Source organism: Mustela nivalis, assembly GCF_964662115.1.
Source record: "Mustela nivalis genome assembly, chromosome: 4".
NCBI lineage: Eukaryota > Metazoa > Chordata > Mammalia > Carnivora > Mustelidae > Mustela > Mustela nivalis.
In genome coordinates, this window is record NC_139023.1 from 93,882,463 (window position 1) to 93,900,625 (window position 18,163).

The 18,163-nt window shown below is 38.8% G+C and overlaps 1 protein-coding gene and 1 long non-coding RNA gene across 4 annotated transcripts in view; one reads left to right on the forward strand and one right to left on the reverse strand.

The window, feature by feature from the left end:
* UGT8 (UDP glycosyltransferase 8) overlaps window positions 1–18,163 on the reverse strand; it is an 89,650-nt gene that overhangs the window by 15,056 nt on the left and 56,431 nt on the right. The gene's annotated exons all lie outside the window — the stretch shown is intronic.
* Window positions 302–3,776, forward strand: LOC309863295. Its single transcript, XR_014310974.1, has 3 exons — window positions 302–363; window positions 1,837–2,099; window positions 3,699–3,776. It is a non-coding gene; the product is annotated as an uncharacterized lncRNA (long non-coding RNA).

Below are 18,163 nucleotides of genomic sequence, written 5' to 3' on the forward strand. Positions count from 1 at the left end.
GCTCTCTGCTGTGTTGCGTGAGCTCAAAAATAGCTTCAAGGTTACAAGTAACTGCATTTGTGAAAGCGGACAACCGACAAGCCCCAAATCTTCTTTTTGCATACCCCAACCGCCATTTTCCAGCAGCACCACTCCTTACACAGGGGAGGAGGACTTGCGCAGACACGGACACACACTTCATTTCACACACCGTACCCTTCCAACAGCGCACTCAGTGCTTTCTGCTCAACTGGCGGGGGCACGTGCGGCACGCTCCTCCACTAGAGGGCGCAGCAAGCACGGAGCACGAGCGTCTGGCGTCTGCGGCCGCTCCCAGGGCTTCGGACCGTCAGGACCCGGGCAGACCCAGAGCCTATCTCTACGGTATTTCGGGCTCCTTGTGGAGGGGAAGAACTCGGTCATTTTCTAAATCCAAAGGAGACCGAAGTTATCACAATAATGAATCAAATAGTAAGAAGGAAATCAGCAGTAGGCATGTGCTTCCTTCACTATATTACTATGAAAATTTCCATTCTTATACAATTAAAATAATTGACTTAGATACTTATGTAGGATATAGGTATACAGATAATTTTTATTTTATAATTTAACATAATAATTATAAAAATGTAATTCCATAATTTTATAGATATAATGATTATTTTTATTGAGGTCTTTTTTCAAAAGCTGTATTATATATATCAATATCAATATATCTATATATAAAATACAACATATATATATATATATATATATATATATATATATATATAAAATAAGGCTTTTGAAAAGAGAACCTCGCAATAAAAATTATCACTTTATCTTCTTGCACAGTTAAGTTGTCTTGGTCCTTAATGGGAGAAAGTAGAATAAGGACATGTGGATAACATATTTATCATAATTACTACTGTATGTTAATGTATTTGCTTTCTTGACTCGTTATAATCATGACCTGGATATGCAATGATTTGGTTTCTAGTACTGCCAGATTTCTTTTCACCAAATAGAGAATAAGGCACTCTACCCTGTTCCTAACGTGGAGAGCAGTTCAGGACAAGCCAGGGGGAAGTAACTAGGCTCTGTGAGACGGGACAAGGGCTGGAACAGGAGCCAAGAGATACACAGAGTTAACCGGCAGGGAGCAAGTCGCTCCCAAAGTGTAAAATTTTTAATAATTTTACATCATGTTTTGACATGATGGATATCAAGAAATGAAGGATGTGAAAAATATTAAAAGGAGTAGAGGGATGCCTGGATGGCTCAGTCAGTTAAGCATCTGCCTTTGGCTCAGATCGTGATCCTGGAGATCCGGGATAGAGTCCCACATTGGGCTCCCTCCTCAGCACGGAGCATGTTTCCTCCTCTCCCTCTTCCCCCCACTTTGCTTGCTCTCTCTCTCTCTAAGTCTCTCTCTCTCTCTCTCAAGTGAACAAAATTAAAAAAAAAAAAAAAAAGAGGAGGAGAAAGCAAGATCTTGAGAAACTTAGAGAAGACAATCATTAGGTAACTCCTTTTTATATACCTAGCCATGTCCAAAAACAAACAGAAGCCTCCTGTTAGCTGTGGTCAATGTGAAAACCTCCCAAGTCCAGAAATGTAAAAACAATTTTAAAAAGATAATCACTTCAGAACCCATGAAAGAAGAACGAATTAAAAGTTGGCTGTGTAGAGGCCCAGCTCTGGCCTGTCTAGGCTTCACTCTGAGGGCTGAGGAAATTAGGAGAGATTCCCTAGAGAGATCTTTCACTGCTCCCTGAGACCTGGGGCCAGACTGGGTCGCCTCGGTTAGTTACTATCAAATCTGTCCTGATGGCAGCCTGTGACCCAAACCTACTCTCTTCTCTCCCCACAAAATAGGAGCCTTGAGCAGAGACCAGCACAGTTGAGAAAGCAGCAACACTGCTTCCTTTGTCAACCGCGTCCATTCCGAGACAAAGAATGCCTGGACTGTGAGAGAATCCTACACAGAGATGACGATGGGAGAAGAGGGACCTTTTTTTCTTGTTTCCAACACCCACATCAATAGGCCTCTTTTCCCATTTTAAAGTGCCCGACATAAAGAACGTTCCACTTTGGTCAGGTGGGCTGCAGAGAATTGGAATATTCATCTGCAAAACTCGGTAGGTAAGATAATAATGAACATCTTGATATAAATTTATTTAAAAATACCAGGGGACAACAAACTTATCTTTGGCTACTGCTAAGACAGTTAACCAAGACTTATTAAACAACAACAAAAAATGCCATTGAAGATATAAATATGAAAGTTACCATTCAAAATGAAATGTACCAACCACCATTTGCACTGATCTGATTAGAAAAGGATTTTGTTCAAACCTCAGTTCCACCATTTGCTGTGTGATCTCACTCAAGTCTATTCTCTCTCAAGCCCAGATTTCTCATCATTAAAAGTGCTGATGATATTCACAAGGTCATTGTGAAGATTAAATGAGACCAAATATATAAAAGTGCCATGTTAAGTAAAAATTACCCTGTTATTTTTCCCTAGATAGGATGTCTGATAAGCAACAGATTGAACAGGGACTGAAATGATAGCCACATTGACAATGGGGGGGGGGGGTCATTCTGTACCAAGATATTTTCTCTCAGTTCACCACAGTTGAGATTCTTCTGAAAAAATCTCATTCAAACAAATGAGAAGTAGTACCCAAAAAAAACGTTTTACACGTAGGATCAAATCTAGTTGTTTGTTTTTTCAGAACATTCAAGGATTTCCAAGATGATCCAAAAAGCTTAAGCCACAACTAATCTAAAGAAGCAATATAGTGATGAATGTCAAGGTGATGGTTCTACTTTTTAAAAATCTCAGAAGATGATTTTTTTATTAACACACTAAGCATTCAGGAGAATGACATTAAGTACCTAAAAGCGTGTGTTCCTTTGCACTGGGATTCTGTAGTATCTTCTTTCTTTCTCATAAGGCTTTTAGTTTTGCTATTACAGTTACAATGAAAAGCAGGCAAAATTTGAAACACTGATTTGGAAGGCAGCTATGCTCACCACTATACTACCAACGCAGACCCCAGAAACACTGATTTGACTTTAAAGAGAGTCAAGTTCTCAAGGTTCTGAAGAACCTCCAGAAATTGCACACAGTTGGGACGTCCCAGGGTTACGATCATGGCCAGGTACTGAGGCATGATGGAAAGTAGTCACTGGGTATATAATAATGAAAATCTCACCAGAAAAAGAAAAAAAGAAATCAGCCCCCCCCCCAAAACATCTAAATCTTTCTTTGTTACAAAAGGAAGTTAAAAATCTAGAGATTTCGGGAGAATAAAAGATATTTGAATATGCTTGTTTGCAACAGAGTAAGAATGAAGGGGAAGGATGAAGATGCAGACAGAGGATGTAAGTATTTTCTGTGTACATCTGAGTGTACAGTGTACAGATGTGAGTTCCCCAACACTCTTTCCTTCACAATCTGCTGTCAGCTAAGTGTTCTAAGTTTTGCTGGGGGGGAGAAAAACAAAGGTCATGGCTATCAAATAGTGTCCCAATAAATTAGGTGGGTTTCAAAGTCCATTTATTAATTCAGGTAATACTACTGAGCACCTGCTATGTACCACACCTGACATTCTTTTAGTTTAGGCACTTGAGACATAGCAAAAAGCAAATGAACAAAAATTCCTATCCTTGGAGTTTACATTCTTAATGACATGGCCATAACCTAATTTTCCATCCTTATCTCCCATCAGGTTTGGACACCTTATCGGCTTTTCATTCCTCCAGATACAGCCTGCCCTCTGGTGCCTGAGATTTCCTCCTCACACCACGGTAATTGACCAAAGTCCTGACAAACGATATGTCCTCTCTGTTGATCTCCTTTGAAAGAGGTGTTCTCTCTCTTGGATACTTTCCACCTCACGTGTATGTGAATTTACACACAAGACTTTCTCTCTTCTTGGTGCTCACTACTTACCTTAAGACATCAAGAAAGCTCAGAGTAATCTACATCCTTAAACAGATGAACAAATGCATGGTTTCATTTTTTTTTTCTTTCAGTTAGATAAACAAGATTATCTTTTCGCTAGAATTTGAGTCAACAAAGAGAATGTTCAGCATTTTAAAGAAAGGTCTCATTTTTTAAAATTCAACTTTGGCTACTAAACTGTGTGGCTTGCCTAGGGAAAATAAAGGTAGGTATGCCAGCCAATCTAGCTGTCTGTCTGCTTTCCTTCCAAGAAAAAAACCGAGACTTTTTTCGTGATAATCACACTGCTATGCCAGAGAGACAGAATGAACAGGGCAAAATCCACGTCTAGGATGGAGGCAGATGAGTGAAACAGCTGTCATAAAGCGAAATGCATACAAGAAGAGATTATCATGGGGTGTTTAGAAGAGATGGGGAGATGGGGAGGAGCAGATGAGGATCTAAACCAGGGCTGGGCTGGTGAGAAGTGTAAGGAATAAATGTGTCTGAGTGTGTATTAGAACCAAAGACTTAAGTAAGAGCTTGGGAGAAGGCGGGGTTAGCATGATTTTCAGGTTTCTGGTCTGGAATCGCTGTGGAATTAACCTAAAAGGAAAGCAGGTCTGTTGGGGTGGGGGGAGATGTGCTTACATCTGAACATAATGAATTTGAGATTTCTGTGCCACTTCTGTTCCAAGTGGAACAATCTAGAAAGGAGTGGGAAATTTGAAACCTGGGAGGAAAAAATCAGCTGCGGATATAGCTTTGTACCTCAAGGGGAAACACATGAGTGTTATGGACAATAGGACCAGTGGTGTCCTCAATATATATTTCTCCCAAAGAGAATATGATGAAGAAATTACTGTAATTATTATTTTTTTATTTCATTTATTTATTTGAGACAGAGAAAGAAGAAGAAGGGCAGATGGAGAGGGAGAAGTAGACCTCCTACTGAGCAGGGACCGCCCCCCCCATGGACAGGGGGCTCAATTCTAGGACTCTGAGATCATTACCTGAGCTGAAAACAGACGCTTAACCAACCCAGCCACCCAGTTGCCCCCAAATTACTGCAATTCTTGAGGAAGAGTGAGAAAAAGACACTCTGGGTCTAGAATACCCAGCAAGATAAATTAGTAACACTTCTGTTCACAGCACTATTTAAACCACAGTCCACTAGTTCAATAAGTTAGAACGTAAGAGTTGATGTTACGTGCCTACAGTCCTTGTCCAGGCCATCCCACAAAAGATCAATTTCATCCTCTACTCAATCTGGTTCCTTTGAGAGGACTCCAAACCAGATCACAGTCTCATAATGACCAAGACTCTCATTCCAGAATGAGTCCAACTTAATCCCCTGCTGGGCCTCTCCAGACCACCTTCACCCTAAAGAGAAGTGGCCAGGCAGAAAAGAAAAGAACTCTGACTAGCAAAGTCAGCCACTTGCCCAAAGGGAGAGAATAAAAAACAAAACAGAACAAATAAAATAAATAAAAAAAAGGAAGTCTGAGGATCTTACCGATTTTGGTATTTCTTAGAATTTGGTAATTCCTGTATAAAATATCTCTGTAACTCCCTATTCAATCACACAATAGAGCTTAGAACTATATAAAGTATGCCTTTATGATATGTCTGAACTAAGTTGCCTTCGATTAAAATTAAGGTATGGGAAAAGTTAAATAGCATAAAGCAAAAAGAACTGGAAAAAATTACCTAGAAGCTGAGTATTCATTATTTACTTCTGTCAGAGAAGAAATGCAATCATTTTACTACTTGTACAATCTCATTTTATTAGAAGTTCTAACAATTCGCTCTCCAAAATATTAACAAACCTGTAATCACCACACTGAGGAATACAAATAAAGCTACTATTTTTTCTTTTAAATTTAAACTTTCCTCCATCAATTTCAGCATCTGTTTAAAACATTTAACTCAGGTTGTTTTTTAAATGGATACAAGGAATTGGTAAATAGTCTATTTGGTAAAAGCACTCACTCTAGGGGGCTATAAAAATTATTAATCAGGGCGCCTGGGTGGCTCAGAGGGTTAAGCCTCTGCCTTCAGCCCAGGTCATGATCTCAGGGTCCTGGGATCGAGTCCCACATCGGGCTCTCTGCTCAGCGGGGAGCCTGCTTCCTCCTCCCTCTCTCTCTGCCTGCCTCTCTACCTGCTTGTGATCTCTGTCTGTCAAATAAATAAATAAAATCTTTAAAAAAAAAATTATTAATCATATGTGAACATTTTAGCAACACACATGGGAGTTACATCGTGTGGTAGATTGGGACTTTCCCAGCAATAAAACAATGGCTGCAGTCCCATGTGTGCTTTCAGAAGCTTGCCATTCCCCAGTCCAGTGAAGCTCTCTGTGTCTACCCCTCAAAGCTGGGCCAGCTTGTGACTGCTCTGATCAATATGGTAGAAGGAATGCTTATGTGACATGAAAAGCTAGGTCATCAGAAAGGATACAGATGCCACCTGCTTCTCTCTCTGGGAACATGCATCCTTGATGCCCAAATTATGATATGAGCTAGAAGCAAATCCAGGCCACATGGAGAAGCCGCAAATAGGAGTTCTAGGAAAGAGCCCCCACTAAGGTCGCAGTGGACAGCCACAGCCACTCTCAACAGCCCAACATCTGACTGAATGAGCCTAGGGATGATTCCAGCTTCTCCTTCTCAAGTCTTCCAGTCGAAACCGTAGAGAAGGTAAAGCACAGGCATTCATTCCTTTTGGGCCCTACCTCAATCCCTTGCCTACAGATTCTACAAGAATTGAAAAAATTGTTGTTAAGGGTGCCTGGGTGGCTCAGTCTGTTAAACGTCATCTTCAGCTCAGGTCACGATTCCAGGGTCCTGGGATGGAGTCCTGCATCAGCTCCTTGCTCAGCAGGGAGCCTGCTTCTCCCTCTCGGTCCACCTGCCACTCCTCCTGCTTGTGCGCTCTCTCTCTCTATCTCTGTCAAATAAATTAAAATCTTTTTTTAAAAAATGGTTGTTTAAATGTCACTAAGATTGCTCTTACAGCTCTAGGAATCGAAACATCTCAAAGAATTTTACTTGGTTACTTTCTCAAGAGTCACAGATGGATCTTAAAAACAAGGCTAACAAATCATGGAAAGAGCCCAGATGTCCATCAGCAGATGAATGATAAAGAAGATGTGGTGTACACACGCACAAACACACACACACACACATACACACAAACGAATACTATGCAGCCATCAAAAAGGATGAAATCTTGCCATTTGCAATGACACGGATGGACCTAGAGGCTACTATGTGAAGCAAAGGAAGTCAGAGAAAGATAATTATCATATGATGTCACTAATATGAAGAACTTGAGAAACAAGACAGAGATCATAAAATGGAGGGAAAAATGAAACAGGATGGAACCAGAGAAGGAGACAAGCCGTAAGAGACTCAATCTCAGGAAACAAACTGGGGGATGGACACTGGGGAGGGTATGTGCTATGGTGAGTGCTGTCAATTGTGTGTGTAAAAGACTGATGAATCACAGACCTGTACCCCTGGAAACAAATAATACATCATATGTTAATTTTAAAAAATGCTAAGAGATCCAATATGAAGTCGTAGAATCTCTTTCTCAGAAAAGACTGAGAGAAGGGGAAGTAACTGTGGGCACTGAAAGCCTAGTTTGTGCTTTAAACCCACCTCAACTGCTTATTTAAGAAAATAATATAACAAACTTGAGGCCCAAAGAACCTAATTCTGAGCAGTAGACCTACGGTCTACATCAAGATCAACAGAGAAAAATAGAATATCCACCTGGTATTTTTCCATAAGAATTCTTATAGCCTGTTCCCTTTTCAAGTATACTGGTATTACCAAGGACTGAGTGCACTGCCCTTAGTTAACCTGCAGGCATATTCATTTATCCAAGAATTTAATAACAGTTAAACTTTTATTGGTCAATTCCTAAGTGCCAGGCACTAGGTACCAGGAATAAAAAAGAGCAAGATTATGGTTTCCCACCCAGAAGTTCAGAGTCCAGGTCAGGCTTCACTATCAGCAGCACATGAATGCTACCTTTGTCCTATTTGTTCCCTCTGTGCTGGGGAAATGGACACCCTGCAAATAAATAATATAATTTCAAACAACATTTACATTAAGTTTCTATAAACTGTAGTTCAGTTTTCTCTTAATTTCTGAGGTGAATTCAGAATGGAATGGAATGTGTGGCAACCAGCAATTCAAAGTTGTATGTAAATGGTTCCAAAACCAATTAGAAACACATTAATAGTTCAATTAAATAAAATGTCAAAAATTCTTTGACAACTAAAGAATCCCTTCATAAATCAAAGAAAATCTTTTTTCTGATACTGTAATACTGGCGTTTGGTGTTTCTAGATTATAAACCTATAAAGAGAAGAATAGTAAATGCAGAAATTGGTTAAAATCAGTCAGATTCCTAACATTTCCTGGGTAAATCACTCAGTAAGATCCTTCCACATCAATAATAGCATCAGAGTGCACCTGAGTCAGTTTCTCCCAAATATCTAAAAAAATGTTTATGAAGCTAGACAAAAACCAAATGTGTGATAAGATCACACCCTATCACCTCATAGATATTTCCATTAGCTCTAGTGTCTTTCCATGCTGAGCACGAATACTGCACATGGACAGGAAGAAGGCAGGAGAGGTGTTTGGTTTACTTCTGTAGTTGCTTGGGGGAGTAAGATACAGACTAGAAAACTAGGAACCGATCTCCCCCTGACCCTCAACCTCACTCCCCTTTTAGATAATCTATTTCCACAACTATTCAGGAAGTGCAACGCCTTCTATGCGACAAAGTCAATGACCCAGAAGGGTCTGGGCAATGGTACACTGATCCTGGCATAAGTAGTTGTGTCATCTCAGGGAAAGCACTTCTGCTTGGGGCAGAAATAAGCAGAGCCATGGTAACAGTGCCTGCTAGGTGGTGTAATATTTCACAGACTAACCTATATAAAGACAATTTACAAACAAATTTCACCACTGCTTGGAGAAAGAACAGGAAGATCAGAAAAAGGTAAAACTCCTAGCTGGTCTCAGCAAAGGCTGTATAAATGAAGGACAAACACCATAAGGCTGCATGGGGTTATCACGTCTCTCAGTCCCTCTCCTGGTACTTCTTTTACAGGTGCACTCCATCAAATTATTCACACTCTCAAGTCAACTCTGTGGAACTAAAATTTGGATTCATTTGCTTTTCTAATTTGCCAATATCATGACTTCCTTCCATTAATACAATTAACCACACTATGCTCCCAAAGAAGTCTGTAGTAGAAGTCTACCTCTGAATGAGCAGCCCAAAATTTCTTTCTTGACAAGTTCTTTCTATCCTAAACCCTAAGTCCTCTCATAAAAGTTGGCTGTATAATCCAAACCAGTATACTAAAAAGTCTTATTCAAGTATTCTCTACTCAATGCTCAAGTTCTTTTTTTTTTTTTTTTAATTATTTATTTGACAGAGACCACAAGTAGGCAGAGAGGCAGGCAGAGACAGAGAGGGGGAAAGCAGGCTCCCCACTGAGCAGAGAGCCTGATGCAGGGCTCGATCCCAGGACTCTGGGATCATGACCTGAGCCAATGGCAGAGGCTTAACCCACTGAGCCACCCAGGCGCTCCAATGCTCAAGTTGTTAACTGCATTTTTCAAACTTAATCTGTGGAAAAAAAAAATCTTCAGATTTTCATGGACAATCCAAGGCCGATCTGCTTCTCACTTTCTACAGTGAACCACCTTAGATCATTCTACATTCTCATAGCCTGTCCCATTGCTACCCACACTCGTTCACTCTGGTTACCCTGCATCATGTACTTTCATCTATCCATTCTGAACAGGAGCTTCAAGGAAAGATCAAATACCACCTTCTACACCAACCTTTGAGTTTGCCAATTTTAAGAAATTATTATTTGTGTCTTTCTTTTGATAGTACTTTATATCTCTCTTATGGTATTTTTCATATATGGACTTATTATAAAATTATTTGTATACATATGTCATCTCCTTTAGCAGACTATAAATTCCTTGAATATCAAAGCACCCAAAACATTGTACTGACCCTAAATCAGGTATACTCAAACATCCATTAAATACATATCTGATAGCTTACATGAAATTTTCATTGTTTTGCTAAATCAAACCCATGCAAACACCCATCAACATATAAATGGATTTATTCCAAAGGTTCATTTGTAAATCTTTTTCTGAAATATACACACATTTTCACAAGTGTTATTACTCTACATGGTATTTAGGTTATTTGAAGTTGTATTTTAGGACTTCAGTATATCATAGATCAATTATTACTTTAAGACACATCTGGAAGACGTCTTAAGAATCTAGTTGTGATGCATAATGACACTGTTCCAAAGGAAACTTTCGGACAACAAATTCATATTCTCTATTCTCATTCCTGGACACCACTGACTACCAGACATGCTATGCGTGTTCCAAAAAACCACTGCTCTGTATAGGTTTAGTAGTAAGCACTTAATGAGTTTATGAAACTGAGCTATGTTTGTAGCAGAGAGAGCATGAAGGAAACCCCTATCAGAGTATGTATGAGAGCAATGAAAGAAAACAAAACAAAACAAAAAAATGTGAGCAAAAATGACGCATATATTGAAAACCAACCAGTATTGTTTTAAACCTTAAAACTGTCCTGAATTTCTCATAAAATTAAAACATGGAGAATTTTATATCGTAACAAGGAGACATAGATAAAGATAAAAACCTTAATACTCTAGGAAGATTCTTCTTCAAATATTCTCAGATGAGGAAAAATGGAAAGAATAAAGACTTGCCAAGTCAAATTGTTGACATATTTTCTTGATACATGGGATTTATTTTATTCTAGGACTCCAAAGGAAAATTTGTATGACAATCATCCACTAGAATGAAAAACAAGAAAACTAGCTAAAAAAACACTCCCTCCCCTTAACAGTTGTAACTAAAATGTTTGCTGGCAAAGATCTCAAGCATCTCACCTAGCTCCAAAAATCTAAGACCTGGCAAAATGAGAACAAAAGTAGAGAAGGAACACTTGTCAGGAACAATAAAAAGGTAAGGAGTTTTTAAAAAACTGAGTTTCAGGTAGAAAAGTTTATAGTAGAGACAGGAAATGGTAGAGTGAAAAAGAACTTTTTGGGCAAAGGGAAGGTCATATTCAAGGGAAAAAAGCAAAAAGATGTTGCAGAATAGAAAGAGAACTTCTGCACTTACAGAAGAAAAAATCATTTCTATGAGAGGAAAGAAATGAGCATGATCAGTTAAAGAGAGCCCAGATTAACAAAAACTCTGGAGTTTATGAGATCATCCTGGACTCCTCTTACCTAGCAGATGATTCCAACAAATTCCAATAAATTAACACTTAAAACATTAAAAACCAACAATCAAGCATCATAAACACCACCAAGAAATCAATCTTTTAATGGAACTAGAAACCACAGTCACGGACAAAATATTTCATAAAAATATAGGAATGCATGTGTATCATTTGAAAGTAAAAACAGACAAATTAATATATTGTATGGAGTAGTAGTATATATACTGCATCAAAGCCTACGAACCTTTAAAAAATAGCTCATACAGAAAAGGAATGTGAGAATGTGGGAAAATTACCCAACATGTGCTATTTGTAATACTGTAATATGCTCCAGGAAGAGAAGACACAGGTAAGCAGGGCTCCAGGCCTGGCCAATTGCCAGTCATTCTGAAATAATACAACTCAGAGGGCAACAAATGGCTGGAATCACAGCAAAGAACTTAACACCTGGGGAGAGGGGACTCAGTGATCCTAGCAAATATCAGGTCCTCAGGGCAAATGCAGAATCTACAAGTGAGCTCAGTCAGGAAAAATCTCGCATACCAATCCAATGCTGGTAAAAAACAAAACAAAACAAAAGACAAACAAAAACACTGGTCCAAAACGTTGCTTTTAATCAACAGCTCACATACCGTTTAAATCCGTGTTTACTAAATTTATTTATTTTTTATTTTTTTCAAGATTTTATTTATTTATTTGACAGAGAGAGATCATAAGCAGGCAGAGAGGCAGGCAGAGAGAGAGGAGGAAGTAGACTCCCTGCTGATCCCAGGACTCTGAAATCATGACCTGAGTCGACTGAGCCCCCAGGCACCCCCGTGTTTACTAAATTTAAAGCAATCACATGTAAGTCTGTATTTCTTAGTGGGGAAAACACCCAAGTGTACTAGGAATACACACCATACAGCCATAAAATAAATACATTACCCTGGAATGTTCATTTTCACCCATAAATAGCATTTAAATCCTCTTTTATAATAAATAAAGGTCTATCATCGTAGAGGAGAAACTCGCTGCCTCGCAAAATCCACTTCCTCTACTTCCTGAGTTCCACTTCCCAAGCATTAACTGGGCATTACTGCCACCCAAGTAAAGAACATTTTTCAGCCTTTTGAAGAAGCTGAGCATGAACATGTGACTAGGCCACATTCCGGACAATGACACATAAGCAGAGTGGGCCTTCCAATGGCTGAAACACAGTAGTCATCTTGACCATGAGGATAAGAACAGCCGTCTGGGACAGTAGGACAGAGGGCTGGCCCCTGCTGACTGGTCACAACTGCCATACTACCTTGAACGGCCCACCTCAGTACTTTATGTGACACAAAAATAACCACCATTGTGTATGGCTCCTTAGTTGTTTTCTTTTATTCGCATTCCTAATCCTAGATGATGAAATCATGAAAAATGCAAAACAGGAGGCTTCAAATAAATGTCCATTACTTCTGCTTGACTGGATGCTGCATTCCCAGTATCACACAGGGGACTGCATTCCTTATTGTGTGGCGTGCAGGTCTGAGAAGTACGGTAACTGCGAAGTATGAATATAATACTAATTTTTAGATCATTTGGGTTGCTTTGAAACTGGAATACTCTACCTGTACTATATTATCAATCCAGTACCTCAGGGACCAGAGGCTGTCCCTGAAAATCCAACATCATCCCAGCATCACAAAGTCTGAAGACAAGCTAAAATTTATGTTATCCCCCTAATTTATTTCACAGCTGAGGAAACTGAAGCAAGACATTAACTGACAGGTGGTAATGCAAAAATTACTTTAAGTTCCTCAGAAGGATCATGTTATGTAAACTGAAGTTATTAATATCCAAGCAGTTCATAAAAAGTGTTTTTTGTTTTTTTTTAACTTGGTCAGTGAAAAGATAGCATGTTTTATTCCATCCTCAAAGACTACATTTTACCTTTCTCTTGGCAGCCCACTAGAAGGAAGAGAAAAACAATGACATGCACAAAGATCTTAACCAATCTTAAGATCTTTGGTTAAGATCTTAACCAAAGATCTTAACCAAATCTTAACCAATTCTGCAACTGCTAAATATTTTGTGGGGTTTTTTTTCTTATTTAATTATTTTATTTCCTTTTATTCCTTTTTGTTGTTGTTGTTGTTTGTTTTTGTTTTTTTGCTTTAGCATACAGGTATTAATCCACCCAAAGCACTGCTAATAAAATTTTTTAAAAACCTGCTGACTGCTTCTTCCTTAGAAGTATTTTCTTATTTCATTATGATTCATGACAAAATTGGATGAATAGTACATATAACTCAAACCTCGTTCTTGTATCATGGGCCAAGATTAAAATAATAATAATAATAATGCTTTTCTCCCAATCTGTTACAGACAGCTTAATATCAGTCATTAAGTATCTGGATTTGACTAAAAAAAAAAATAATAATAATAATAATAATAAATAAAAAAACAGACTATCTGTCTGACTGAGGTTACATATAAATGAGACTACTCAGCATATTCACCTAACCCTCCTTCACCATCACAGGCAAGAAGTGCATACTCTTTTTTGCTAATACACTGTTCAGTTATTAGTAACGCTCAGAAACTGTGCCACATAGTGACCTGCTCAGACTATGCTCAATATGCTGCCATGGCATTCCGTCTTATACAATGAAGATGAATAAAGCAGATCAAAACAAGGAATCTTTCATTATATACTCCAGGTAAAGAATAGGCAAAGCTCTTTAGAAGAAAAGGCTGAATTCATTAGATTTGAGAGTCTTCCGGGTAGAAAACCGCCCCAACTGGCAAACAAAAGACACTGAACTGGCATACATTAACAATAAGCAAGGACACCGTATTATGCAGAGGCCAGAACATCTGCTTGTGTTCACACGTCTTCCGCCATTCCGTCAATTAACAAGCCTGAACAAGAAATGGAAGGATGCCTGGGAAGCACTCAACACCATGCCTCTTCACGGGGAGTCCGCACCAAACAACATCCACTCGTATTAATTTTCAAGGACCTCTTAGTGCTTATTATCGTTCAAGAAATTCTACATTGCCTTTCCCAACAATTTCACTCATTAAATTCTCTCCTCTGTCATAGACTCTGAATTCCTCCTACAAAGTTTCCTTACTTTCCACCTTGAAGATGGTTAGGACACCTCTGTCTCTGGGCAGAGTATGCAGTGGGTGTTTTCCACATATTTAATTACAGCAGAAACTGAACATGACTTTAATGAACTAATAACCAGGTTAGGAACATTAATACATAAATACCTGAATGAAGAGCTAGCAATTGATGATTCCCAGCAAATCAGTGCATCAGTGTGATCAAAGGCGAGCACGCCACTGTCAGCTATGGACAGACTGCACAGAGAAGTAGACTCAGCACTACATATAAGCACCCAATACCATGTCTTGTAGCTACTTAATACTCAATAAACTTTAACTGAACCAAAAAAAAAAAAAAAAAAGAGTAGATAAAGTCCCTTAATACAAGGATAGGACATTTTATGCAGGTAAAGACTTAAAAATGTATAGACCACCAACTGTAAGTTGCATGAGCCTACAACATTACAAGTCCAGGGACACCTAAGAGATGAAATAAAGTGCCTACCTCAAGAGGCTCGGAAGAGGAGAAAATAATTACAATTCAAAGTGATGTGCTGAAATCCATTACGTAATTTAAAAAAGGGTCCACAAAGTCTTTCAAATGGAGTTATAGTTAAAATCGGTAAGACAAAATAAATAAATAAATAAATAATAAAAAAAAATAAAAAAATAAAATCGGTAAGACTGGTCGTGAGTCAACGGCGAGAAATAACAATAGATACACGTAAGCATGTAGGCCTGACTACAAGTTTCAGGTTTTTGACCTTGATCATTTATGTAAGGGAAAGAGAATTTATCGTTAGAGAAGTAACTGCAGAGTGCTGTAGTACCTGAAGATTAATCTGTCGTCGTTTTTAGGGTAGATTAGCGTCAGGGAAAAGGGCACGGCGCCTACAGAGGGAAGCTAGGGAAGCAGGTCAGCAGGCTCTGTAATTGTTCATATGTGAGGTTATTATAATTGACAAAAACTGGGAGTGGACAGAAAATAAAACAGAAAAGGACAGATATCATTTCCAAGGAAGAAGCACCAGTATTTGCTGAAACCAGAAAGAAACATGGAAGGAGTTTAAGAAAGATGTATTTCATTTTTGATGTTCCACGGCTTCCAAGAGTTTTCAGTACAACATTAAGAAAGAATGCCTACATTCACCAAAGAGATTCCCTCTCTAAACTCTGCTATGTATTATGCTTGAAGGCTGAGTTTCCATCTGAGAAACTAATATAAAAATTATAAATGTGTTCGTGCATCCCACGGAGATCACAGAGTACCTACCACGCATATATGCCAAATAACAAGCTCAGCACCACCAGAAAAAAATTAAAGCTTGACTGGTTTATTTTTTTTTTTTGATTTGTGAAATAGTAATCTGACTAGAATAGAATAGAAATCTGACTCTAAAATAATGCCCTGAAGAAGCTATTTAAGGACTAAGTATTATTAACTCACTCAGGAAAATACGTAAACATTTTTTCCTAAGCCCCACAAGTGCCTTTTCACAAGCACCAAATGTTATAAACCATAAAACACACGTACTTCTCCTTGATACCATATGACTTACCACTACTTTTTTTTCCAAGGATTTTCCTAATTGTCCTGTAAGGGCCTATTCAGCCAGAGCAGCCCCACCCCAGTCGAACCAGTTGAACCCGGGTTGAAATTGACCTTGCCACCCCCCTCCAGGGGAACTTATTTAAAAGCAAGTCAGGGAAACCAGTCCCAGGTAACAAAGTCCAAGTACAAGGGTGGGTCAGGCCAGAGGTATTCAGTCAGTGGGCACATTCTGTCTCCTAGCTACCAAGGAGTATGGGCCCTGCCCTTTGGGAGCCTTTTGGCGCCAATCTTAACCAAGGTGTGATAGGCTGGTTCAAATGTCTACTAGAGTAAATTGTAATTCAGTTGGTCACCTAGCATCACTGTGGGGTTTCCTGTGTGTGTTACAATCTCATTGGACACCTGTGTGTGGCCAGGTCCAACCACATGGCCTTTGCTCTATAAAAGTTAGTCTGGAAAGCAGGGAGGGGTTGTCCTCTCTGGAGGGGCTGCCCCGACCGGTCTGTTTGATGGTCAGTATGATTCCTGATGCTTGGTTTGAAATAAAGCTTTGCTTGACCTTTGCTCTGTATCAATCTCACTCCTTTAATCACGGACTCATTATTGGGGTACCCAATTTTGGGGGACCCAACAGTCCTAAATATAATTCAAGAGGCTTACTTAGGTGCTTGCTTTATCATTCACCAATTATATGTAACTATTAAATTTGGGGTGCCTGGGTGGCTCAGTTTGTTAGGCATCCACCTTCGGCTCAGGTCATGATCCCAGGGTCCTGGAATCTAGTCCAGCATCAGGCTTCTTGCTCAGTGGACAGCCTGCTTCTCCTCCCTCTGCCTGCTGCTTCCCTGGCTGGTGTTCTCTCGCTCTCCCTCTCTCCTCTCTGACAAATAAATAAATAAATAATCTTGTTAAAAAAAATTTAAATTTACTTCGACAATATTCTTCTCTGAACATGAGGGCCTAATCAGCTAAGAGCTGCAATTGAGGTCATTGCCATTATCCTGCGTCCAGACATTGTTTTTAGAACTTAATATAAATAAAACAATCAGAGAGAGTGTGACCATGCATCTTAAGTACTGGGCCCTGCCCTTCCACCATTTTTACCCTGGACCTTAAGCCAAATTATACAAACTAAAACACCATTAAAATAACAAGAACCAAAAAGGTCTTTTTGTTTTTCTTTCAAAACCCCCAAGGGTGATTGCCCATTTTGGAGAAAAAGAATCCTTTAAAGGGACAACTGTTTCTAATTTTGTTCTGATTGACGTATGATACTCAACAGACACCACATACTTCAGAGGCTTATAGATAATAATTCACAAAAGAAAAGCACCATATTCTGCATTAAAAAAAAAAAATTCTCTATGTCCAAGAGGAGAGTGTCTTTAAACAGGTAATTCCACCCTATTAATTTCTCTATGACTTATCCTTTCGCAGGCCTTTAAAACAACCTTTTTTTTGAAATAAATACATTTTTCTCCTAAGCCAACCTAAAGTCAAACATCAAACTTAAATCCCATTGCTTACAAACTAAAATAGCTATGAAAGAGAAAGGTGAAATAAATAAAATGGAGTTTTATTTACTGAATTGTTGAGTGTTAGCTTATCCAGCTGTCTAGGCTGGGAGTTTTATCATACAGCTGCTCATTCAAGTGAAAACACAGCAGTGGAATTTGGGAAGCAAAAGAGTCATAGCTTTTCCAGTTGGTAAAAAGAATAGCTAAAGAATCTCATACTGCAAAGAACACAGCAATAAAATTCTACTAAAAAAACTCTAACATAATGTTCATCCTGCTATAAATTAATAGTACCAATTACTGGGCATCTAAAATAAGCCCGTCCTGGCATTAAACAATGTGCTTTACTCACTCTGCTGTCCTATTTAGATGGCAAAACACCACTATAAGGTAGAAAGTTTTCCGTATATAGGTGACAAAACTGTAGGCTCAAAATCCCAATATTTCAAAGATATAAATGGCTGAAACAAACAAACAAACAAAAACTCCACTAAGGTTAATGCACGTTGAAAAACCTCATTATCTTTCAGCCAGTCAATGTTGCATCTGACATTACAATTGTATTAAATATGTGAGGGTCATGTTCACAACTTTAGCAGGAGCAGACTATTAGCGTGTAGAGAGCACTAACTCTCAGAGCCACTACGTTACAAAGCATAATGAGCCCATTTCCTCCTCCTCTTACTGATGTTTATTTATTTTTCTTTAACGGGAATTTCAATATACTTAAAAGATACGAAATTTCCTCTCATTATCATTAATTTTAAATTA